The sequence below is a fragment of the Cervus elaphus genome, chromosome 29 (genome assembly GCF_910594005.1).
Source record: "Cervus elaphus chromosome 29, mCerEla1.1, whole genome shotgun sequence".
NCBI classification, from domain to species: Eukaryota; Metazoa; Chordata; class Mammalia; order Artiodactyla; family Cervidae; genus Cervus; species Cervus elaphus.
In genome coordinates, this window is record NC_057843.1 from 1,989,734 (window position 1) to 2,014,896 (window position 25,163).

Consider the following 25,163-nt stretch of genomic DNA (forward strand, 5'->3'; position numbering starts at 1 on the left):
AGGACCACTCCGCTCTTGCTTCCCTGACTGTTGGGAGGTCTGCATCTTGCTTCAAAGACCAAGGCCGGCGCCGCTTTCTGGGTCTTGGGGGCTGGGCTCCGGCCATGCTGGCTGCGGGCTGCCCGTGTTCCTGGCCGCAGGCCGGCTCCCTGGGGCAGTGTCCGTGAGCTCAAGCACAGACCGAGTCTGATCCCCTCACTTGCATTTCTAACCACCCTTGTCCTAGTATCACCTTTCAAAGCTGTTCCGTGGTGTATTTTTCCACTGATTTGTGATCAGAAGCTGATTGAAAAAGGGGAGCTTAATACCGGTCAGGAGTCGGGTCTGGAGTCAGCGATGCTGCAGAAGTTGCTGGCTGTAACTAAGATCTCACTCTCAGCCACACGCATGAGGACGGTGACGTGACCACGGGGTGGGGGGGCACCTAGGAGACTGGGCTGGGCGGCATCACATACAGCCCATGGCAGTGGTAATTGCAGTCTCCTTGCCTGACCCTGTGTCCCCTTGCCACACGGCCCCTGCTGCCCAGCCAGTGCAGGCCCGAACGTCTGTCACCAGGCTGCTCCGTCTGCCTCTGGCCTCCCCCTGCGTCAGTCCTTGCTGACCCTCATGTTCACAGCAACTCTGACTGAGAGCACATTAGTCACCGTCATTTCTCTTATTCTGCTTTTTTTAACTTAATATGCAGTACTGAGATTATTACAAGACGTAAATGGAAAAATGAATAAGTAAAGTGTTTGTTGGACAGTTTAAATTATAAAGCTCTCTTAGAAAATGAGAAGAAGGCTCTCAGGACTGAAGTCCAGGCAGAGGAAACGGTGAGCTCACCTTTGGTGAGCACTGGCGCAGGAGTCGCTGGCTGCCTCCACACGCGGGCGTGGCCTCGGGGGCAGACGCCGTCCCCCGTGGGAAGCTGGTCCTGGGGCCGCGCCCTCGCTGCTGAGACCAGAACCCCCAGCTCGCCTGCAGCATCCACCCGCCTCTTCTCTTCCCTAGCAGACGTCAGCGCTGTTATGTTGGAAACGCCTGACTTGCAGTTGCCAGGGTTCCTATATATACAGCAGGCATCATTCTCATCTTGTTTGCTCTTAATTAATTACTGTGTCAGGAGGGTTTGAGAAAACGGTCCAGGCCATGCTCAATAGATGGTTGAGTGCTGTGTGGATTGAGCTGTTGTGTGAGGTAAGCTACTCAGAACACGTGTCCATTTTGCTGTGCTGTCTCAGACACTTGGAAAGAGAAACATTCCAAAAGATGTTTGAAAAGATGATTTGGGGAAGAAGAAAAATAGTGATGAGACTCTGTTTTCCCTTCTTGGTCCCTCTTAAACTGTCTGCATTTTCTTTCTATAAATGCACTTTTGAGGAAAGGAAACCTGCTTCATCCCACAGTTTGATTTGAAACTTTGATTGTTTCAGAAAGATGTGGCCACTTTGAATTGTGGATATAACATTGTAAAAAGACTTTACAAGTGTAATCATGGCTGTCTCTGCTTGTTCACTTTGATTTTTGTCTCCAACACACATCATCATGCTGTGATTTTTTTTCTGAGCTGAAAGTTACAAAGTTTCTTAGGCAACCTAGCAGGTGCGTTTAGGATAACTGAGCGTTGGATGACCAGAAAGGACCATAAAAAAAGCTGAAGTCAGAGTTGCTGAGATGGAAATTTCTTTTGAGAGATGGAAAACGTTAACTTAAAAGAGTTCAAGAGTTGAAGCCGAAAGCGCTGGCCAGGTTCTGTAGGAAAAGACTCTGCAAGACTCCCTAGCCACACTTCCCTTTGAAAGGCTTTTCCACGCCAGTGACATGAAGTGGATGCAAGCCATCCCCTTCCCACCCCTCATGAACTTCAGGGCGGGGAGCGATAGCAACTACAAATGAGTTTAAGAAAACAGGCGGGATGTCATTAAAATTTTTTAAATGTTCTGTGACATCTATTTTCCATTTTGTTGTGCTGTTTAATTAGCTTCAGTCTTGCACAACTGCAGAAATCTTACTTGCTCGAAATAGTATCTTGGAGGAAGTGACCTTTGTTTAATAGAGAAAAATGTTAAGTGCCATATGGGCTCGATTAACTTCATCCCGAGTTTTAACTGTCCCCTGGGCTTCAGAGTCCATACGGCCCGTGTCCATACAAATCAAACTCGGGGGGGGGGGGGAGGCTCCCCAGTGGGTGCTGTCATGTCTGAGATACCAAACATGGAAGAAATTTTAAAGAGAGCGGTGACACTTGAGAAGACTGTTCCTCTGCCTTCACATCTCTTATAGAGGTTGCTAGCTTCTGAGCCAGTGAGGAAGTCAAGTCCCGGGAGTGTGCTGGGTGTGCAGTCTTTTTAAGAAGAACTGTGTTCTTGAGGGCAATATACCCTGCAGCACCCTGGAGCACAGGCACCTCTTCGTGGGGGCCTGGTGGTCCTGGGAAGCTTGACTGGGACGCGTCCTGGAGGGCAGACAGAAACGTCGTGCAGCAGAGGGAGAGAGGACAGAGACACTTCAGCAACAGCTGACTTCATTCTGCTGTCTGCCCGAGCGCTCCAAAGCCAGCCCCAAGACCAGGACACCGTGGGGAGGGTGCATGTCGCCCTGTGCTCTGGCCCCCAGGCAGGCTTGCTGGTCCCCGCGGGCTCACACACTCGGTGGTGCCCAGGGGCATGTGGGCATCTCTGCAAGGGAGTATGTGTGTACATGCTCGGTCGCTCAGTTGTATCAGACTATGCGACGCGGGGATCTTCCTGACCCAGGGATCAAACTCATGTCTCCCATATTACAGGCAGATACTTTACTGGGAAAGCCCTGCAGGGGATGCTGCTGCTGCTGCTAAGTCACTTCAGTCGGGTCCGACTCTGTGCAACCCCATAGACGGCAGCCCACCAGGCTCCTCCATCCCTGGGATTCTCCAGGCAAGAACACTGGAGTGGGTTGCCATTGCCTTCTCCAATGCATGAAAATGAAAACTGAAAGTGAAGTCGCTCAGTCATGTCCAACTCTTCGCGATCCCGTGGACCGCAGCCCACCAGGCTCCTCTGTCCCTGGGATTCTCCAGGCAAGAGGACTGGAGTGGGGTGCCCTTGCCTCCTCCGTGCAGGGGATGCATGAGTGTTAGTTACACGCAGGTCACTGTGAGCCACCCTGGCAGTTCCCAGCTCCTCCTTGAGCGCCGCGCCCACTTCTGAGCACACCTGCCTTCTCTGTCTGACCCAGACTGGTTCCGCCCACCCAGCTCCTGCCCCTCCTTCCCCCTCAAAGGAGGTGGCCTGGCTCTCCCAGCCCCAGCTCAGTATTGAGGCTGTGTTTGTCCTAGAGAAGGAAGCAGTCACAGAGGAGAGGCGTGTGTGCTGAGAGTATCACAGTGGCATCGAGGTCTTTTATGCTGCAAACGCTTCGTTGTCTGAAGACCACACCCGTGAGCATCATGGGGACAGATGCAGCTTCTGCCCTGTGAACACGCCTGACCCGGGAGTTCTGTCTCCAGAGGCAGTCTTGTGCTTCAGACACGAGCCTGCTAGGGGAATGTTTCCAGGGAGGGTGTGGGAAAGTCGGTGAGAGGAGTGACAGGAGTCTGAATAGTCTGTGTAGCATTTCGAAAGATCTCGCAGGTTGCACAGGTCAGCTGAGACCCCTGTGTTATTTGCACTTGACTGCCTCTCTTCTCATTCACCACACAGCCCTCCCCACACTGACCAGATGCTCCGGTGGATAGTTAGTTATCATCCCTGTTTAGCACCAAAACGAGTCGTTTCCTGCCAGTTGTTGGATTTCCTTTAAACAGCCGAGGACACTGGACCATCTCGCGCCCTATTCTCAGTCACTCGGGCGCTGCCCCGGATGCCCCACCTTCCCACTTGTGGGTCTCCAGCTCTGAGCCCAGCTCCTCCCGCCAACACCCTGTGCCCTGCTCTCCGGGAGGCACAGGCCGGCTGGAGGGCCTCCTGCCCGGGGACCCTCCTGCACTCTCTCTGAGGGTGGTCTCCCCACCAGACTAGAGCTCTCAGACACCAGGCTGTGTGTGTCTTGCTCTTGGCTTTGCCCCAGTCCTGGCGCATGGGAACACTCAGTAACCACGGGCGGGTTTAAAGGATGGGCTGTATTTATCGTCGCACCGGGTGGCATCTGTCCATTCGATGCCTCATTACATCGCTATTGTGTCCTTTTCCAGAGAAGGAGCTCGTCTGTGAAGGCGTCAATCGTCACAAGTGTCAAGGACAGAAATTTACTTTAGTTCATTTACACTTGACACTTTTACACAGGGACCCTCTAGATTTTGGTAAAGACTGTAACAATGCTGTCTCTTGTTCTGTCATCAGGCAGTGCTGTGAAAAGTCTCTCCTTTGCTCAAAATTTCACTCCCCTTGACATGAAGATTCTGTTGTGTCCAATTCCTAGTACGTGAGATTTGTGATCCGAGGTCTGCAAGCAGCAGACATGAAGATTCTGCTGTATCCATTTCCTAGTATGTGAGCTGTGTGATCCGAGGTCTAAGCAGCTGACGTGAAGATTCTGTTGTGTCTGACTCCTGTATGTGAGCTGTGTGAGGTCTGACAGCAGCCTAAGGTCAAACAGAGCAGGTTGGAGCAGGTCCCAGGTCTCCGCTACACCAAGAGTGTGAACGAGGCCACAGAAGGGACGCCAGCCTTCAGCCTTCCTTGTTTTCTGCCTGTTTGGTTTGTTCTGGCCTGGCAGGGGGCTCAAAGATGAAAGGCTCCTTCAGCTGGACTTCGACTGCGATTCAGCCTTGCGGTCCTCAGCACGCCTTCAGGTGCCCTCTGTCTGTCTGTGCACATCTCCTGGGTTTTCCAAAACCAGTGCAAGGTAAACGGTGGGCGGGGGTGGGGGGGTTGGCAGTTTCCAACTGATTGGAAAGCTTCTTCCTCAGTCTGCATGGCCTTTGCGCTCAATAGAGGGCCTTCTGGAGGAACACCAGCCAGTGAGCTCCACAGGGGTCTGTTTCCTTGGCCTCCTGATGGAGTGGGGTATGGGGAGCCACCCCCAGAGCAGGTCACCCCCACCCCCACCCCGTGAAAGCCCTGGGCCCGGAAGAACTCCCTCAGTGATGGGGGTCATGCCTTCGCAGACCACCCAGGAGAGACCCCCTGCCGGGGAGAGAGAGGGTCTGATTGACCAGAACCGTGCCATCTAGGGGAAAATGAGCTGCGGGGCCACCCCCTGGGGGCCCTCCCCTCTGCTCCCCTTTGCTGGGCTGTGCAGGGACGGGGACCAGGAGGCAGGTGTCCCATCTCACTGGGGCTTTGCGCCCCATACAGTGGCAGGCCCACAGGGCACCTGCTTGGCTGCCCCATCCCGGCATCACAGACATACTCCCCGAGTGTCTCACGGGCGTGAAACAAAACAAAACCAAGTCAAGCTGAAGTTCTGGGAAAAACAGGACTCTAGTCTCATGGGCTGCCAGTGAGGGACCAAGGGATTCGGACAACCTTACAGCTAGAGAGACTCTCCAGGGTCACTTGTTCAGCGCCTCCCTTCTTCTGGGAAACAAGAAGAGACCGCTGATCGTAAGCCACTCGGCAGGAGGGGGTCTTGTGACCAAGAGGACTTGCAGGCTCTGGGGTCAGGCCTCAGTGTGAGTCCCCACCACCTGGCTGTGACCTTGACTCGGTCCCTCACCCTCTCTGAACGTCACTTTTATCATCTAGAGAATGATGTAATAGTAGCACTCACAGGACTGTTGGGATGACTGCCTGAGAGAACATTCACGTAAAGCCCTCAGCCCAAGGCCTGGCACATGGCTGCAAATCCACGACATCATCACCATCAAAACCGGGGCCCAGAGCCCAAGTTTCCTGGCTCAGCGTTTCTTTTACTACATTCCTTTGACTCATCTTTTTGTGTAGGGAATACTATTTGGGGATACCGCACTGTATGAGGTATTTTAGTTAAAGTACAAACAGAGGTGATGTCATCAGTTTAGAGTCCGCGAGACGCTGGGTAAATGATGATGCATTTTTTTTTAGTAATTTTATTTACTTATTTGTAATTTTTGGCAGCAGTAGGTCTCTGCTCCGCTGGCTTTCTCTAGCTGTGGCGAGCAGGAGCTGCTCTCTAGTCGTGGCACACAGGCTTCTCATCACAGTGGCTTCTCTTGCTGTGAAACACGGGCTCCGGGGCACCTGGGCTCCAGTATTTGTGACTCAGGGGCCTAGTTGCCCTGTGGCACGTGGGATCTTCGAGGACTAGGGGTTAAACCTGTGTCCTGTGCATTGCAAGGTGGCTTCTTAACCTCTGGACCACCAGGGAAGCCCTGAGACAGTCTTTTTAGAAAAGAAGGTAACATTTAAAAAGAGAACTGAGATAACAGCTGAAATTTTATTTTAAATTATGTGTTTCTATATGGTTACATGCACATAGTTGTATTTTAATAATGATTCCTTTTAAAAGCACTTTTTTTTTTTTCTGTGCCTTGTGGCAGTGTGGGATCTTAGTTCCCCAACCAGGGATGGAACCCGTGCCCCCCACAGTGGAAGCTCAGAGTCCTAATCCCTGGACCATCAGGAAAGCCCCTAAAAACACTTTTTCTAATGTCTCATGAAGGGTGTGTTCAAACTAGTTCTCTCCTGCTGTTTTCCTTCCTCATTCCAATATGGTCAGTCAGCTTTTAAATTGAATACATTCCACTTAACAAGATTCCAAGTGATTGTCATTGTTGGTGATAAAAGCGTTATTGATACAAGAACTACCCGCGCTATTTTCAATGTGATCTAAACCATCCCAAGGAAGAGTTACGTTTCGGGGAGACGCCTAGACTTGTGTGCAGGAGAGAAGACGCGGGTTGAGTAAACCTTTTCAAGTTTAATTTTTTTCCTGCCATGTGTGCTCAGGAACGTTGAGCTGATCCCTGAGACCCGCTTGCTAAGTTTTCCCTTATGGTGACCACATTGAGGCCAGGAAAGTCCTGGGTCCAGAATGAAGCCAGCTGTGCACCCCACCTCCTCCTGGCCAGTAAAACGGCATTGTTCTTCATCACTTTACTCTCCTCTTTCACCAGCTTGGGTCTATTTTTTCCCTCTTTAGCGCACAGCATGCGTATGGAAATTCTAAAAGACTGTGTGGATTATCAGATCTCCCTAGTCAGGCCATCCCCTTCTTCAGGAGAGGGACTGAAACCCCAGCATTCGCAGTCCAGCCCGAGACAGAAGGCAGGCCGGGACACAGAAGGCACAGCCTTGAGGGCAGACGCTGTGTTTGATTATCACGTTTTCAGCGTCAGCAGCGCTAAGCGTGGAGCACATCTCAGGAAATAAATATTTGAATGAATGACAAACCTTTCTCCATCTCTGGTCAGTTTATGGGCATAGCAGCAATTCTTTTCCCAGGACAGAAAAATGTTAGGAACCTGTGGATCTTGTGCAAGTTGTTATTTCAGTGACTTAGACATTACTTTCAGAATTAATAAACTCTAGTCCAAACGGCAACCCACTCCAGTGTTCTTGCCTGGAGAATCCCAGGGACGGGGGAGCCTGGTGGGCTGCCGTCTATGGGGTCGCACAGAGTCGGACACAACTGAAGCAACTTAGCAGCAGCAGCAGTCCATCCAGACAGTGGAACATGATTCATTCCTAAAAAGAAGCGTACTATGAAGCCATGAAAAGACGTGGACACAACTTAGATGCTTATGACTGAGTGAAAGAAAGCAGTCTGGAAAGGCACTGTGTGATTCCAGCTCTGTGATGTTCTGGAAAAGACAAAACTACGAAGACAGAAAAGAGATCAAGGGTTTGGGGAAGGGAGGAATGAATAGGGGAGCGTGGAGGATTTTTAGGGGTGAAACCACTTTGGCCATAGTGGCGGGTCCATGTCGTTTCACCTGTCTCCAAACCCATAGAACACACAGCCCCGGGAGTGAGCCCTTCTGTCACCTCTGGACTCAGGGTGATGCTGACGCGTCGGCATAGGTGCATCAGTTTTCGCAAACATCCCATCTGGTGGGGGCGTTGGTGGTGGGAAAGATTCTACATGTGTGTGTGGGAGGACAGTGTGTGCCCAGTGACTCAGTCCTGTCTGACTCTTTGTGACCCCACGAACCATAGGCCACCAGGCTCTCTGTCCATGGGATTTCCCAGGCAAAAATACTGGAATGGGTTGTCATTTCCTTCTCCAGGGGATCTTCCTGCCCCAAGGGTCAAACCCGTGTCTCCTGTGTCTCCTGCACTGGCAGACTGATTCTTTACTGCTGAGCTGTCATACAAAAGGACCTCTGTACTGCTCTGCTCAGTCTGGCTGTGAACCTCAACTGCTGTAAAAAAAAAAAAAAAAAGTCTGTTAAAATACGAAAGAAGTAAGCTGGTATATCAGGAGGCCAAGAACATACATGATAACAACTTGGAAGCAGTAAAGCTCTGGAGATCCTGTCTGGGAAGGGAGCAGTCACAGGAAGGGGAGACGGTGGCTGCTGGCTGAGAGTCTGATGAGGATGCCGTGAGGAGGGTCTCAGAAGAGGACTGGAGGTTTGTGCGAGCAAGGAACTGGCAGGATCCGCAGCTGTGTGCGGGTGGCACAGTGTTCAGAGCCAGCGCCCACACCGGGACACCCACCGCCGAGAACCAGGGCCGGTGGAGCGCCTCTGGTAAGCGGAGACTTGGGAGCTCAGTTCTGAAATGAAGCGGATCGCAGGCCCACGGGGAGTCTGCTTGCTACAAGTCGTCTCCGTGTGCAGACAGACGCACATAGGCGCTTCCCAGCAGAGCTCTTGTCGTCACTGCTGGTGTGTGGTCTGTGCCCTGAGCTTTGCCGTCTCCTGGGCGGGAGGGCAGACATGGCCCCGGGAGAGGACATCCTGTCCAGGGCCCTGCCTGGGCCACGGCTCTGGGCCTTAGTGTGAAGGCCAGTTTCTACTCGCCCACAAAAGCTCGTCCGCTCTTAGCAAAGGTGTGGAAATCGACAGGAGACTGTAAGGGAGAAGCTCCACGGCCTGTTTCTGTGTGCAGGCGCTATCCTTACCGTGAGGGATGCGATGTGACGGCCGCAGGTTTGAGTCAAACACTGGGATGCATGCTCCGACCTTGAGGCGGCAGGTCTGGGTCCACAGCTGAGCCAGGAGATGTGGGCCATGTGGCCCGTGTCTGTGGAGAGCACAGGGAGTTGAATCGTGTGTAGACAAAGAGGCCAGGGTCCTTTGTGGAGCGGATGGAGGGCCAGGGCGGCCGGTCATCCTGTCTCTCCCCTAGTCTCGGGGGGGCCAAATTGCTTATAGCTTTTCAGAGAATATTGACACCTTGTGGTTGAGGTACTGTTGATATCATCAAAGGAATCCCAACATTTTTAAAAATTCCAACTTCTAGAAAAAGAATAATTATTTTTGCCACAGAGCCTGACCCTATTTTAGTAGAATTTTAGTGTCTTTACCACCACGTGACGACTCAAATATTGGGCATAGCCAAACCCCTTTTCTCATCACTTTTTATCCCATATTCCCACTGTGTTCTATTCTCAGAATTCATTTGTAATTGTTTCATCAGAAAAGAGAAATATGGATGACGGATGGAGAGCGAGGAGAAAATGACGTTGAGACAAAGGCTGTGGTATTTTTGATGTTAATATTTTGAAAACTAGTCACTGCAGTCCTTTTGCTTTAGAGACGTAAACTGGAATAATACCATCCAGAAAGTAAATTGGTACAGACGGAGGTTTGCAAAATGCGGTCCCCAAACCAGCAACATCAGCATTAGGAACTTGTGGGAAAGGCGGGGTCTCTGGCTGGGCCCAGAGTCACTGAATCAGAACCCTCCTCAGGGCGGGACCAGCAGTGTGGAGTTACAAGCCTCCCAGTGACTGAGCACTGAGGCAGACGAATCAGTTGGACAGACACTCCTGGTTTGGGAGGTGATTCGGAGCAGTTTGGGAAGCTTTGTTGAGTTGTGCAGTGTGCTGGCTTCCTAGCACTGTCTTCAGCCAGCTTCTGTGTGTGGTCTCACGGTGTCTGCAGGTCAGCGGTCCAGGCGAGGGCTGGCCAAGTCCTCCGCTCAGGGCCTCTAGCCACCGACGTGGTGTTTGCAGGGCTGCGTCCCCTCTGGCGGCTCAGCTGGGGCAGGTGGGCTCCCGAGCTCTTGCGGGCAGTTTCCTGAGCTCCTTTCCCTCCAGAGCAGGGCGGGGGCCCCTTTTGCACCCCCCCCCACCAGTGCAGGTTGGGTTGTTCCAGAAGTCCTGCCATGCGGCCGTCCCCACAGCAGGTCACAGGGGCAGCTTGCTGCCTCAGCTTCCAGGCCGGGGAGAGTTCAGCTCTGGTTGGCGTGGAGTCCCACGTCAGATGCCGTGACATGGGGCGACATCCCACCGCCCCGGCCGTGAGCTGCAGCTGTCAGGTGGGGGCCTCCCTGTCACCGTCCCACACTGAGTGGGACGCAAGAGACAGCCCGCCTACGCTTGGGGGCAGCCTGTGGCTGTGGTCGTGTCCACCCCGGGCGAGATTATTTGTTTTACAACACTGACCGCAACCTGTACTTTTTGTACTTAGCGTACTTTTTCTTTTAAAGTGAAACCATTGGGGAAAGCGTGGGCCGCCCAGGTGGCACAGCGGTAAAGAACCCTCCTGCCAATGCAGTAGATGCAAGTTTGATCCCTGGGTCGGGACGATCCCCTGGAGAAGGGAATGGCAACCCACTCCAGTATCCTTGCCTGGGAAATCCCATGGACAGAGGAGCTTGGTGGGCTGCAGTCCACGGGGTCACACAGAGTCAGACATGACTGAGCACACACACACACAAGCACACGCACATATCTGTTTCTCAAAAAAAATGATCTCTGAAATCTTAGCAAGTTGAGATCAAAGATGGTGTCTGCAGTCTTCAAAGACAGACTCCGTCAGCTGCATCGCCTGCTCCCCCCTCCCCCACCAAGTGCAGGTATTTACAGAGTCAGCCTCAGACTTTAAGGTCTGGCTGGAGTGCCAGGCTGGAGTCATTTCATTCCGGGTAGTAATGAAGTTCATTCCCATAAGTTTTTTTATACAAAGGCGACCGTTACAGTACTTTTCCCTAGAAGGGAGGAATTGTTTTCCTGTCCAAAGGATGCACTGGGGAGTCTGGGGCTGGAATGGTTCTGGATCTGTGTCTCTAAGCGCCTGTGACCCGGTTCTGTGCTCCGAGACTGGGTGAGACCGTGCTGCCCGGGTTTTGCCCCAGTGTCCACATGGTGGACCTCTGAGACCCTCGTACATGATCCCTCGTGACATCAGCATGGGGTGCTGTGAAAATATGCTGATGTATTTTGCCATTATGTCTCCTGGCATCCTCTGTAGTTCACAGCTAGATGTCAGCGCCCTCAAAACTCCTTTAAATTCCCAGAGTATTTTGGTTGTTACTGCTTGGAACTCTGAGGTGGAAGGTGCAAATAAATATAAAATAGCATAGAGGTAGGCTTTTAAGAGAAAAGAGTAAGCAGAAGAGAAGAAAGTGGAGGATGAGGGAGAGGAAGCAACCTCAGATCATCACCAGAGTTTGTTGGGGATAAAAGCCCTGAAATATGTTAATAGTGTGTTCACACAGCAGACTTCCTCGCTGGCTCAGCCTGCCAATGCAGGGGACACAAGTTCAATCCCTGGGTCAGGAAGACCCCCTGGAGGAGGAAACGGCAACCCACTCCAGTATTCTTGCCTGGAGAATCCCTTGGACAGAGGAGCCTGTCGGGCTGGAGTCCATGGGGTCGCAAAGAGTCAGATTTAACTAAGCGTGAGCATGCACGCGCGTGTGCACACACACACACACAGTTGATGCAGCAGCGGCAGGGGAAGTGAGCGAGTAAGTGAGAGTTTTTGCAAATAGCTGAAGCTGACATTGTTCACACCACATCCGCATCACGTCCCCTTGGAAGACACAGGAGTCATGTGATGACAGAGAGTCATGTCTTGACTGCTGAGAGGAGCTAGTGACTCTTCAACCTTCTCCTTTTAATGTCAATAACCTGATTCCCAGCGTGAGGTCCATGTTAAGTGGAAGGAAGAAGTATGGGGTATGCATCTACTTAATTCTTTCAGTGTCTGAAAGCCCCTCTGGCCCCACATGCAGACACCTCAGTGTTTCTACCAGTCGCCTCCTCCCTGCCTCCCTCCATGCTGGCTTCCTCCCTCCCTCTCTTCCGTCTTCTCCTCTCTCTCTCTCAGCCCCTTTGTTTTTTCCCTCATTTCCAGTGGAAGGCGTTTGAAAGGAATGGGTTCACAGGCACATTCAGGACAGGACCCCTGTGGACCTCGCAGTGTCCCTGCTCCCCGTCACCTCCCACGCCCCCTTGCACTGGATGTCACCAGTAGTCTAGTGGAGGTCACAGGGCGTCCATGCTGAGGCTGACCTAGACAAGGGGCTGTGGCTTCCCACTCGGCTGCTCGGGCCAGGCTCCATCTCCTGGGGGCCCTCAGCAGTCTGTGCAAGAGGGCACGTGCGCGGGGCCTCAGGCCTTCCACCAAACACCTGGACCCATCGCTGGCCATGGGCGTGAGCCAGCTTGGAAGGGGCCCCTCCATCCACAGCCCTGCCAGCATCATGACTCTGCTTCACCAGGCACCATGGCAGAAACACCAGGCGGGGCCAATGACAATGAGATAGTAAGTCTGTGGTTCCCTTACACCAGCAAGTTTGGGGGAAGTATACAACAAATATAGGGCTTCCCTCATAGCTCAGTTGGTAAAGAATCTGCCTGCAATGCAGGAGAGCCAGGTTCGATTCCTGGGTCGGGAAGATCCGCTGGAGAAGGAAATGGCAACCCACTCCAGTGTTCTTGCCTGGAGAATCCCATGGACAGAGGAGTTTGGTGGGCTACAGTCCACGGGGTCACAAGAGTCAGACACAACTTGGCAACTAAAGAGAGAGAGAGATACAAGAAATACATGCTATACAGTATGTGTACACTAGGAGACAATATGACAAACACTTTAAACAAAAACACTCAGAAAGGATTAAAAAGTCCCAAACTTTTTTGTGTAGTAAGAGTTTTGCTTGTATGAATGCTCACAGTCTATAATAATTGCCCCAGTAAACATTTTAGAAGGATGCACCAGGACATGTTTTCTTGGTTGTTTTTAATAGAAGCAGCTGAGAAGGAGACCAGAACTCATACAAGAAATCACCATTAATCTACCCTTGAGAACCTCATCCATAGCTAATGTTTTTGGGCATATGATCAACACTGCTCCACCCAGTGTTTTTAAAGTTTTCATCATCCTGACCAAGTTAAGACTGTATACACGAGCACACCTTTGGTGTACTTTCTCTTGACATGGTTTATTTCCTAGGCCTAGAGCAATGATTGAATTTATGTTCATTCAGATGAGTTGCTCTGAATGCAAATTCCTCAGTGTTTTTCAGTGAAATTACTATTAATGTCTTCCAGAACAAATCTGAGATAAGATCATAATTGTGGTTTTCCAAATATCGCTTTCCACATGCTATTAAGTTATGCTGACTATTATTTTCCGTTGTGAAGCTTCTTAAGCTTATTACATGGTGATGATTTTTATATGGGAGTCGTCTAAAGAAAAACAATTGTGTGATTTTTAGATAGAATCAAAAATCAGGATTCAACCAAACTATCAGTGTCAGCAGACTCACCCTCAGCCTGTGGCTCCCAGTGACCAGCCTTCATCCAGAAGCTCCACGTAGGCCACAGAAAGGCCACGGCTGTACAAGGAGCACCCCCAGTGAGACAGGGCACCCCGGCCAGGACACCCCAGCCTCAGGAGGGGACGGGGAGCACCCCAGTGAGACAGGACTCCCCAGAGAGCAGTGCCAAAAGAAAAAGGGGTTTCTAGACAGACTGAGAGCTGGCCCCATGAGAGCTGCTGAGAAGTGGGGACCGAACTTGCCCAAAGGGGGTCCTATTAATTTAATAAGGGAAGCTTCGAGGAATCACGGAGACAAAAAGTGGGGTGAACATGATGGAGAGAACTGAACGGTGGCAAAGCTGACACAGACCATGAACACATCTTCCAAGGGGTCTGTTTTGAAGACAAGCAGAAAAGCAGTGTAATGCCCAGCTAGGAATGCTGTTTGCTCAGGGTCACATCGCACAGCGAGACGTAGCAGAGGCTCCATTTCCACGTCAGCAAATACCTTGGAGTAAATCTTGAAGGGCCAGCCTGCTGGAGAAGGGCTGCCCAGGCCTGGAGGCCCTGCTCTGGCATCCTCACTGCCCACAGGCTGCGTCAGCATCCTTTGCATCAGATGGCTATGTGATGCCTTGGAATAATGCTAGAAACTTTAAGAAGTTATTTCAATATTTGATTCTGAGAACAACTTGCACTCATTAGTTTACTAATAGCCATGTTTATGATTCAGACTAGCACTGTGATCACTTTCTGACAGAAAGACCTAAGTCTCAGGGTAGATCCTGTGTGTCTGCATGCAGACCTCCAAGTGCATGGACCAGAAGGAAACGAAAGAACAACATGAAGGACTGACATTATGGGAGTCTTTTCACAGAAATCTATTGAGTCATAAGACCATTAAGAACGCTCTTTCAAATACTCCAGTCACCAGTCAGTTTTGCACATGGCTCGGTGATCCCGGTGACACCTTCCTGCTTTCATCTCATTTTTAAAGTGTTTGCAACTGAAGTCTTCAGGCTCAAGAACTGTCGCTTTGGAGAGGATGTGGGTGAGCGTCTGAGATGTCGCCTTTTTCACGTTTCTGCAGCTGCTCCGAATGCTTTCCCATGCAAGTCAGAGGTGAATGGGGACACGGCTGGCCCCTGGCTCTGGTCTTCTCTCCAGTAACAACTGTGTCTCGAGGGCGATCCTGGGTAGGACAGTGTGGGTAGAAGCCCACCCCTGTGCTCCTAGGAGCTCAGAAGGCGCGTCAGGCATCTCTGGCACTGACAGATGCTCGTCGGCGTGAATCATTCAGCCTTGGAGAACTGCGGACCTCTCCCCCTGTGGATACAAGACTTTTCGGTATTTTAGTCTGCCTGGAAACAGTATGAGAAACATTAAACCCAGCTTTCTGAGGTTAGTCCAAGTTATTTTTTTAGAAGAGGGAAAAAAATATTATGTCTCCCAAGGAAACTTGTAACCATGAACAGTAAATTTGAAAGGTTTTCAAATGTGTGTTTTTTGTTCCTCCCACATCCCCTGCTTGTGGATAGTTTCTGTGCCTCATTTCTCTCATCAAAAAATAAATGCTAGACTGCAGATCCACAGGTCAGCCTGTGCAAATGCATTTTCTAGGTTATGAGTGTAGAGACAGTATGTGCTGGGTGATGCTGACCCACCAGCCTTAGCCTGTCTCCAGCCCCCACTTCCGGAGTCCACTGCATATCCGTGTGTAGGAGATTTCAAACTCCCCTACCATGTAAATCAGCTATACCCCAATGTAAAGTAAAATATACATGGAATATAAAATATATTCTTAAAAATACACCACCATTCACATGCAGAAAAGCACCTTTAGAGCGTATGAACTCGGTATGCTCTATCTATAATTAAGCAAGTGAAAGTCGCTCAGTCGTGTCCAACTCTTTGCAACCCCATGGACTGTACAGTCCATGGAATTCTCCAGGCCAGAATACTGGAGTGGGCAGCCCTTCCCTTCTCCAGGGGATCTTCCCAACCCAGGGATCGAACCCGGGGCTCCCGCATCACAGGCGGAATCTCCACCAGCTGAGCCACAGGTGGAGCCGTCTGGTGGGAAGGAAGACCTCAGCTCACCTGTTCAAGGCACCTGGCCCCTTCCTGCTTCAGGTGTAGGCTTCTTTATTCCATGCTGGAGTGTAGCTGAATTACCGTGTTTCTGTTCGTTTCTGGTGGACAGCAAACTAATTCAAACACATACACATATCTATTCTTTTTCAGATTCTTTTCTAGTATAGGTCGCTACAGAGTATTGAGAAGAATTCCCTGTGCTGTACCAGAGGTCCTTGTTTACCTATTTTATATATAGTAGTGTGTATATGCGGAGAAGGCAATGGCAGCCCACTCCAGGCCTCTTGCCTGGAAAATCCCATGGACGGAGGAGCCTGGTAGGCTGCGGTCCATGGGGTCACTATGAGTCGGACACGACTGAGCGACTTCATTTTCACTTTTCACTTTCATGTATTGGAGAAGGAAATGGCAACCCACTCCAGTGTTCTTGCCTGGAGAATCACAGGGATGGCGGAGTCTGGTGGGCTGCCTTCTATGGGGTCACACAGAGTCAGACACGACTGAAGTGACTCAGCAGCAGCAGTGTGTGTATGTCAACCCCAGGTCCTAGTTGATCCCTTCCCCCTCCCCCATTGGTAACCCTAAGTTTCTTTTCTATGTCTGTGAGTTTTTCTGTTTTACATGTAGGTTTATTTGTATCATTTTTTTTTAGATCCTGCATATAGTTGATATAGGATACTCTCTTTCTGTGTCTGGCTTATTTCACTTAGTATCATCATCTCTAGGTACATCCAGACCTCAGCTTTTCCAGGTTAATTCTGTCTCTAGGGTAGATGCTCAGCCTTAAAGGAACACACCCACCTCTGTTCTGTCTCCTGGGAGGTGGGGGCACCTGTGAGAAAGGAAGGCTTCTTGGGGGAAAGCATGTTGGGAAAGTCTCTGCTGCTCCCCCGGCCTGGGGCTGGCACCCACTGCCCTGCAGTGGGAGGCTGGCAGAAGGCTCTTCTATTTCATTCATCGACTGCTTGGCCCTGGATGCTGAAACCAGAGCACACTTCCTGTTGCTTTTCTTGTACCTTTGAATGATCTCCCACTACCCACTGGGTTCTGCCTCTCGGAATGAATGGACAGCTCAGCCTCGATGGGGCAACGGGAATTACCGGAAGGAAAGCGGGCGGTGTGACATTTAGAAAATCATCAGACAAATTTCTTGTTCTCAGTCTTTCTCTCAACCAGAGAACGGGTTGGATGTGCAGGGGTCATGGATATTAACCTGACCCTCAGATCTCACAGAGGTCCTTGTTCCTAAGAATCTTGGGTGGTGGTGCCCTACGGGGAGAAGAAAGGCCTCTAGTTTCTCATGCGGAAGAGGGTGAGGACATACATTCCTGCGGGCTGTGTCTTTCCCACAGTGTTTTCCGATGCTGGCCCTCAGGCAGGGGCCTCTCTCCAGCTGGAAGATCCCCGCCGAGCCCTGGCCTGTGCTCCTCTGTGAGATGCTCTCCAATCTCTGCTTTGTCTGCGTCTGAAACCCTGAGATCCTCTCTGTCCACTTAAGATCCTGTTCACTGATTCCTGTGAATGATGGGATCGCGTAGGGCCTTTTCTCAGGAGATGCCTGGGAGTCACCCAAGGAAGAGCTCCACCCTCGTGGCCAAGGGACTGTACTTTTCTCTGTTTCTTGGCCAGCGGGTCTGGGACCCCCCAGGGGTTATGATTCCAGACATTCTTTCCTAATGAGCTGTATTCAGACCTTGTTACACAGAGAGTTGTAATGCTCTTTAAAACACTCTCTAAACTGAAAGTCTTAACTTCCGTGTGATCTTTGTTTTTAGGGAAAGAAGGAAGGACAGGTCTACTTTTGAGGAGTCAGGAGAAATTTGTTTCATAATAATTGTAAACATTGTGAGATACCTTAAGGCTCAAACACACGTGCTCACTAATTCTGATTCTTTAAATTGCTCCATAATAGAAATGCCAAGATTTACTGAACATTTACACATTTGCACTTAATATATGTAAAAACTGTCATTCTTTACGAAAAGATTTTGATGTCTATGTAATCTCAGAGCTTGAGAGTCATCACTGCATTGATTTCATACGTACAGTTAAATATTCCAGTGTCTTTCTGTGAAATTTAGGCCCCGTGGCATTTAGACGCTGCAGAGAAACTCTGATGTGCAAGTGCCCTGCCTGGAGCCTCCACTCTGTTGTTAATTAACTCCCCAAAGAATTCGTCAAAGTAGACGATTTGCCTCCTTTTCAGCCAGGAGAGAGCAGCTGCGGAGCTGCCAGGCGGCTCCACGTGGAGGGAGGGCCAGGGACGTGGAGGCCTGTGGGCTCCGGGGGGTTTGAGTAACGAGGCAGAGGGCAGGCTTCCGAGTCCAGCCACAAGCTCTCAGGAACGGTGCTGGGAGATGAGCTGAGGAATCAGCAGATGTTTGAATCAGGGGAGGGGTGAGGGGTAGGCGCTCATGGTTTAACACGGGACCAGCGCTGGCTTGCTTTTTCTTTGCTATATGTTGTGTGCTGTGTGTGCTCGGTCATGTCTGACTCTTTTGTGTCCTCATGGACTGTAGCCCGCCAGCCTCCTCCCGCCATGGGATTTCCCAGGCAAGGATACTGAAGTGGGTTGCCGTTTCCTCTGCCAGGGAATCTTCCTGACCCAGGGATCGAACTTGTCTCCTGCATTGGCTGGATGCTTTACCACTGAGCCACCTGGGAAGCCCACTTTATATTATATGTGATATTTAGCTTAAAATATGCTTTGTAAATGTACTCCCCCTGGACCACAAGCCTCCCTGCATACCTTGGCCCTTAGGAGCGTTTTACACTTTCTCTTCTAGATCGGGAATCGCCACCCTCCCCCCCCAGGAATGTTTACCCCCAACCCTTGCAGCTGACATCCATGTGTTGGGCAGAAAGCTCTCTTCCAGCCTCTCTGACCACATGGAGCCTGAATGGAGCCCCCTCCTCTCCCATCTCCCCACCTCTCCCCTTGGGCGGGGCTTCGGTCACTCCCAGGCTCACTCTCCTGTCTCACAGCTTTGCCCCGTGGGACACAGGGCTTTATACACCGTCTTCTACATGACGTCCAGTCTCACGGGCAAGAAGACTGACCTTCGCAGCAGGCAGGCTCCCCCTGGGGCCTCTATTGTAGTCACGGGCATGGCAGTCGGAAAAGGCTTGTTTGAATTCCATCCCCGGCCCTCGGTAGCGTTGACTTGGGCGAGTGAGTTCAAACATCTGAAAGATAAGGATAAAAGGGGGTGACGAACACATGAGATACTGTACGTAAGACACACAGCACAGTATCCGACAAGCAGGCTGTTCAATATGTGGACGTGATGGTGAAGGGATGAGGAGGAGGAGAACGTGGTCTCAGTAAGCGGAAGCCCCCCACCCCGAGCACGGCCCCCGACCCTGCCCCTGCCCCTGCGCGTGGCCGCAGGACATGAGCCGAGGTCCAGCTGCGCTGTGACAGGTGCTCCAGGGGCCTGGAATGCACTGGGAGCATCGTCCAGACGTGCTGAGGGCGACTCAGGTCAGTGTGGGGGCTGGGGCACCGTGTGACCACAGAGAGGACACCCGAGGCTCTAACGGCCTCTCTCTAACAGTCTGCCTGAGGTGAGCTTGGTCACATGCTAAGGGACGTGGAATCTGGGCCAGCTTGACCCTGCAGAAGCCTTCCGGTTTGCAGGCCAGCTTACTCTGCACCAAGATCGTAATCTCTTTCCCAGAGAACAGACTTAGCCGGAGCCAGAAAAGAGCTCTAATTAATTAATGAATGTGTCGTCTGCAGTTCACTGCTTGTGAGGGAAGTCCTGGGCTGGGCCTTCTTTTAAGTGTCGATTCCGGGTCTGGACATGGGGCTCCTGAGGTCAGCAGTTCAGCCCTTTTCCTCAGATTGTGAGCCAAGTGAATGGCTGAGTTACTAATGGGCATGTGAGGCTCCTTCAGTGAGGGGGTGGGCGGGGGAGAGGATGGTGGGGCGCAGTGAGTGAAGATGCTTAGGGTGTTTACATAATCCTTCTGGGACTCCTGGGCGGCCTCTGCCCTCGCTCAGGACACACCCACATGACCCCGTCCCTTCCCACGGGACCCCACACCTTCCAGTCGGCAGGGGAGGGGCCAGAGCAGGCAGACCGTGCGCTCCCGCCCGGGGCATCTCCGGCTCCTGGTAAACGGGAGGTGTGGGGGAGCAGTGCCAACGTGGCCCCACTGAGGGTAACTGCAGAGGGTCCTGGGGGAAGACTGGCAGCTACAGCACGTTGCCGCCACCTTCTTTGTACCCCGGGCACTGAGTTCCCAGACTTCCCTTTTTAAAATTTATGTTTCACTAAAGTGTAGTTGAATACAAATACCATCTGATATCACTTATATGTGGAATCTAAAGTATGACACAAATGAATCTGTCTATGAAACAGAATCAGGGACATAGAGAACGGACAAGGAGGCAAGGAGGGAGTGTGGGGGGAAGGAAGGGATGCAGAGTTTGGGGTTAGCACATGCGAACTAGTGAATCCAGGACAGATAAACAACAAGGCCCTACTGTACAGAACGGGAACTCTGCCCGGTATCCGTGATAAACCAGACTGGGAAAGAGCAGGAAAGCGTTTGCTGTGCAGCAGAAACGCACACAGCGTTGTGCACGAGCTGGGCTTCTCTGCAGTGAGGAGGAGAGCTCGTTAAACATAATCCTCGGTGTCAGCTCATTTACAGCGTTCAAGCTGCAGCAGCGTAGGTTTGAAAGCGCTCTCCAGGGTGGCCCCTCCCCATACTGATGTTCCCTGGGGGCGTCCTTCGGGTGGCCACCCAGCCCGTGCTCGGACCCGCCTGGAGCACTGGGGCCCTTTCCTGGGCCTCTGCCAGGGCTGGGGCACCGCTCGACGGGGGCGGGGAGAGGAGCCGGCAGATGGGAACGATGGAGGTGGGAGAAGGGTTTGGTCCCTGTTCTCCTAAGGATCAGCTGACGGGTCTTGGGCCGCAAAATGACTCACTTTCGTCCACAGTGAGGCTGTTGGCTATGACCTCAGGCTCCCCTCAACGTGTCCCGGTGGTTTACCGTTGTTTCTCCCGTGTCCAGCCCAAGCTGGCCCCCCCTGAGTTCCAGCTTCGGTGTCCGTTCTGACAGAGGGCGGGGCTACCCTCTTATTGCCGTGGCAGCTCACCAAGTATCTGAATGTGGCTGTGAACCCCATGAACGGCCCGGTCCTCATGGTAAACATCTCAAAACATCACGAATCTTCCTTTTATGACTTGGCTTTCCTACAGTCCCCTCATCCTGTCCTCTTCCAGACAGACAGCTTTACCCCTTTAAATTGTGGCCCCCAGAAGTGGTATGACCCTTGGGAACCTGAGGAGAATTGGGCCTGTAACCTGGACCTTTGTGCTTCGTTCAGGTGAGCATCGGCCTCCACGGCCGCCCGGTGGCACAGACCACAAACTGTGATGGTGGTCAGCTGATGCCACTGGGTTCCCTCCAGGCCAGCTCTGCTTCACTCGCTTCTTCCCTGTTCTGTGCATGCAGGTTTGATGGCTTTCCCATTTCATAACTTCTTCTGGGAATGTGGAAACTGAGAAACAGCTTCCAGAGTGGCAGTACCCAGAGAGTACAGTGTTAACTTCTCGTGTGTCACTTTGTAAAAATTTTTTTTTACCAAAATGTCAACACGCATGATTTCCCTACACTCTGGTGTTGACAGCACTCCCGTGTCTGGTGTTACCATGTCCCTGCCCTCCTGAGCATCCCTGAACCCACAGCAGGAAACCTCAGTCCAGGGCTGTTTTTCTGCTACAATGGGGTGGTCTTTCTAGCCATGTCTCCACCACTGCCCAGCTGTGGTTCAGACTTACGTACGTGCTGTAGCCTCCTAAAGTCTCCCCTTTATCCCCTACTTGTCCTTTTAGAAAACCCCTATTCACCCTTCAAGACCCACCCCAAGCGTCCCTCCTCCAAGAATCCTGCCTGCCTTCCTCTCCCATCCCATTAGAACTCACCTCTCCTTAGCTGTGTCTCTGCAGATCTTGATCGCAGATCTTTTACAGCCCGTGAGAGCACAGGCTTGGCTGTGTCGACAAAGTCCCACCCCGGGAGCCACACATCAGTGGACAAAGCCTAGTGTGTCAAATTGTAGCGTCTGAAATCCTTGTCAAAAACCGGAGAGCCACTTCTCCCTTGTCAAAAATCCTTGTCAAAAAACGGAGAGCCCTTCTCCCAGCAACAGCTCTCCTGATGTTCACACGAGTCACCCTGCACCTGGGACACTTGCCCTAAGACAAGCAGTTGCCTCTTTGAATAAAGGTCAAGATTCAGAGGAGATGGAGGCAAGAGTCTTTAATAGACTCAAGACAGTGGGTTTCAGCAAATTTTCTTACAAACATTGCTACTTTTGTCTGTCCATGATTCATAGGCATATGTTCTATTTGTATTTTCAAGCACGCTCAGTCTTGGAAGCATGTGGAAATCCATGCCTGCCTGTGAGTGTCCAGGGATGTCAGTTCCAGATGTCCTCACTGTGACCTGGGCTGATTTGCTTTGTCTGTGTGAGCTTCCGGGAGGAGGAGCCCGGGAACTGCAGCCTGCCTCCCTCAGAGGGCAGGGTTGTGACCGGGAGGCTGAGTCAGCCCCTCCGAGCACCCTGCCCGCTCCTGTTGGAGCCTCCCGTGGCCCGAGGAGCCGGTGCCCCAGACTGTCTGCGGGCCTGGGACGGGAAGGAAGCCTTTAATATCTGCACGTGGGGCCCAGGGGCGTGGTGCTGGGGCTCCATCCGAGGAGGCAGATCTGGTCTCCATCCAGAGGAGACCAGAGCGCTGGCAGGTCGCAGGGCCCCGGGTGGAGCTGTGTTTCTCCTGAGTGGGCAGTGTCCTGTCTCAGCCTTTAACTGTCCCAGGCTTGGCGTGGCCCCCGGGATCCACGGACGTCAGCCCCGCACACTGCCCACACCGCCTCCTTCCGTGCGTGCGGGGCCCTTCCTGGACGGACAGCCCATCTACTCCTGCTCCTCCCATTGTGTGGGCGGCGGAGGGTGGGGCCCAGGCTCGGAGCCAAGTCTGGAGCTAGCAGCACTGCCCACAGCTCCTCCACGTCGTCAGGGCCGGACTCAGGAGCCGGGTGTGTAGGGTCGGGTCCTGCTGTGAACACGGACGTGGACGCTCACAGCTTAGTTCATGGATTTAGTCCTTGTTCAAGTTCGGGCACTCAGGACAGAGGCATCTGGGTATCTGCAGGCGGGGTCGAGCCTGCCCTCCCTGCCGCCAGTCGGAGCGTGGTGCTGGGCCGTGGGATTTGCGTGGCCCACAGTCAGGGAGCCGCAGGCCTGGAGCTCTCGAGGTGGCCTGCTTCTGCGGCAGGTGGACCCTCAGAGCGGATCCCCGCTGAGCAGAGGACTCCCACTCACTTCTTCCTGGAGGAGGCAGTGGTCCTGGCTCTCACGGGCAATGAATCTTGCCTGTGCTTTTCTCTTTCCGTGGAAGCAGACCTGTCCACTCCTCCCCGGAGCAGCCCCGGATCAGGTGGCTCTCCATGACTTTCCACAAACATCTCCAGAGGCCCCATTTTCTATAAACTTAGAGCCAGAGCTTCAGGGACCAGAGAACAAGTTCTTAAGAACCAAATGCAAAGAGCTAATCATCTAAATTCTTAACTTGTAAGTATCCATTTTATTGCACTGAAGAGCTGGTTGTCACATGACTTTGACATGTGTTTGGGTGAATCCCTAGACAGAGATGCAAAATGCAGTAAAAGCAAGTATCTGTCGGTACCTCTGCCTAAGAGGTGTGCACGTCCAGTGTTCAGAGCACGACACTGCTATTATGGCAGGCATCATGGGCAGAATTAGAACTCGAAGATTCTGTCCTCTGTCTGCCTGAACTTCAAGCACGCATTTAGGATCGAAGCCCCAGCAGGTGTTGCATGGAGGAGCATTGCTGAGCCGTGGGTGCCCAGCCTGCCGGTCAGTGCCCCGTGTCTGACGCAGCCTCATGGAACCACGCTCTACACAGTTTGCTTCTGGCAGGTTCTAGTACAGCCCTGGAAACACCTGCACCCTTGATTGAGCTAAGATTTGAAGTTTGTGAGCTTAACATTCAGGTGTGATACTAGTCACCTGCTTTCTGCATGTCAGGTTTCATCTGTAAGTGCTGGACAGATGTTTCTCACTTCACACAAAATTTCACATGAGCTCAGCTTGTTTCAAAAGAGGACAGTGAAGCAGAAGGCAGGCAAGGGCTTTTCTGAGGGTGAAATCAGACCATGATCCCAGCTGGTCACAAACCACCTGTGATGGTCTCCTTCTCCTCCCCCTTTTATAGATTTTTTTGAAAACTGGAGTAGAGTTGATTTATGTTGTGTTTTGTTGTGTTAGTTTCAGATCTTCAGCAAAGTGCTTCAGTAATACATTCTTTATCAGATTATTTTCCCATATAAGTTACTACAAGATATTAAGTAGAGTTCACTGTGCTATATGTATGTCCTTGTTGGTTATCTATTTAATATATAATAGTGTGTATATTAATCCAAAACTCCTAATTTATCCATCCCCAACCCCTGACCCTTTGGGAACCATGAGTTTGTTTTCTATGCCTGTGATTCTCTGTTTTGTAAGTGCATTTGTAACATTTTTTTTCCACCTATAAGTGATATCGTATGATGTTTGTGTGACTTACTGTACTTAGAATGATAATCTCTAGGTCCATCCAGGCTACTGCAAATGGCATCATTCCGCTCTTCATTGTGACTGAATAATACTCCATTGTGTGAATGTACCACATCTTTATCCGTTCACCTGTCGGTAGACATTTAGGTTGCTTCCATGTCTTGGCTACTGTAAGTAGTGCTGCTGTGAACACTGAGAGGGCTTCCCAGGTGGCGCTAGTGGTAAAGACTCTACCTGCCATTGTAGGAGATGTCAGAGACGTGGGTTCAATCCCTGGGTCAGGAAGATCCCCTGGTGGAGGGCATGGCAGCCCACTCCAGTATTCTTGCCTGGAGAATCCCATGGACAGAGGAGCCTGGCCGGCTAAGGTCCCTGGAGTCACAAAGGAGTCAGACATGACTGAAGCTACTTTTGTTGTTGTTCAGTCACTCAGTTGTGTCCAACTCTTTGTGACCCAGGGACTGCAGCATGCCAGGCTTCCCTGTCTTTCACCATCACCTGGACCTTGCTCAAATTCATGTCCATTGAGTCTGTGATGTCATCCAACCATCTCATCCTCTGTCGTCCCCTTCTCCTCCTGCACTCAATCTTTCCCAGCATCAGGGTCTTTTCTAATGAGTCAGCTCTTTGCATCAGGTGGCCTAAGTACTGGAGCTTCAGCTTCAGCATGGGTCCTCCCAGTGAATATTTAGAATTGATTTCCTTTAGGATTGACTGGTTGGATCTCCTTGCAGTCCAAGGGACTCTCAAGAGTCTTCTCCAACACCACAGTTCAAAGGCATCAGTTCTTTGGGACTCAGCCTTCTTTATGATCCAACTCTCACATCCATACATGACTACTGGAAAAACCATAGCTTTAAATGGACAGACCTTTGTTGGCAAAGTAATGTCTCTGCTTTTTAATATGCCGTCTAGGTTTGTCATCATTT

General features: G+C 51.5%; 1 protein-coding gene and 1 long non-coding RNA gene across 5 annotated transcripts in view; one reads left to right on the forward strand and one right to left on the reverse strand.

Annotated features, from left to right (window-relative positions):
• Positions 1–25,163, forward strand: part of PALLD (palladin, cytoskeletal associated protein) — a 383,456-nt gene that overhangs the window by 228,439 nt on the left and 129,854 nt on the right. The window lies entirely within an intron of this gene.
• Positions 12,916–22,494, reverse strand: LOC122685746. The gene is made up of 3 exons (XR_006338543.1): positions 21,578–22,494; positions 18,698–18,823; positions 12,916–14,869 (listed from the first exon to the last, which is right to left on the reverse strand). It is a non-coding gene; the product is annotated as an uncharacterized LOC122685746 (long non-coding RNA).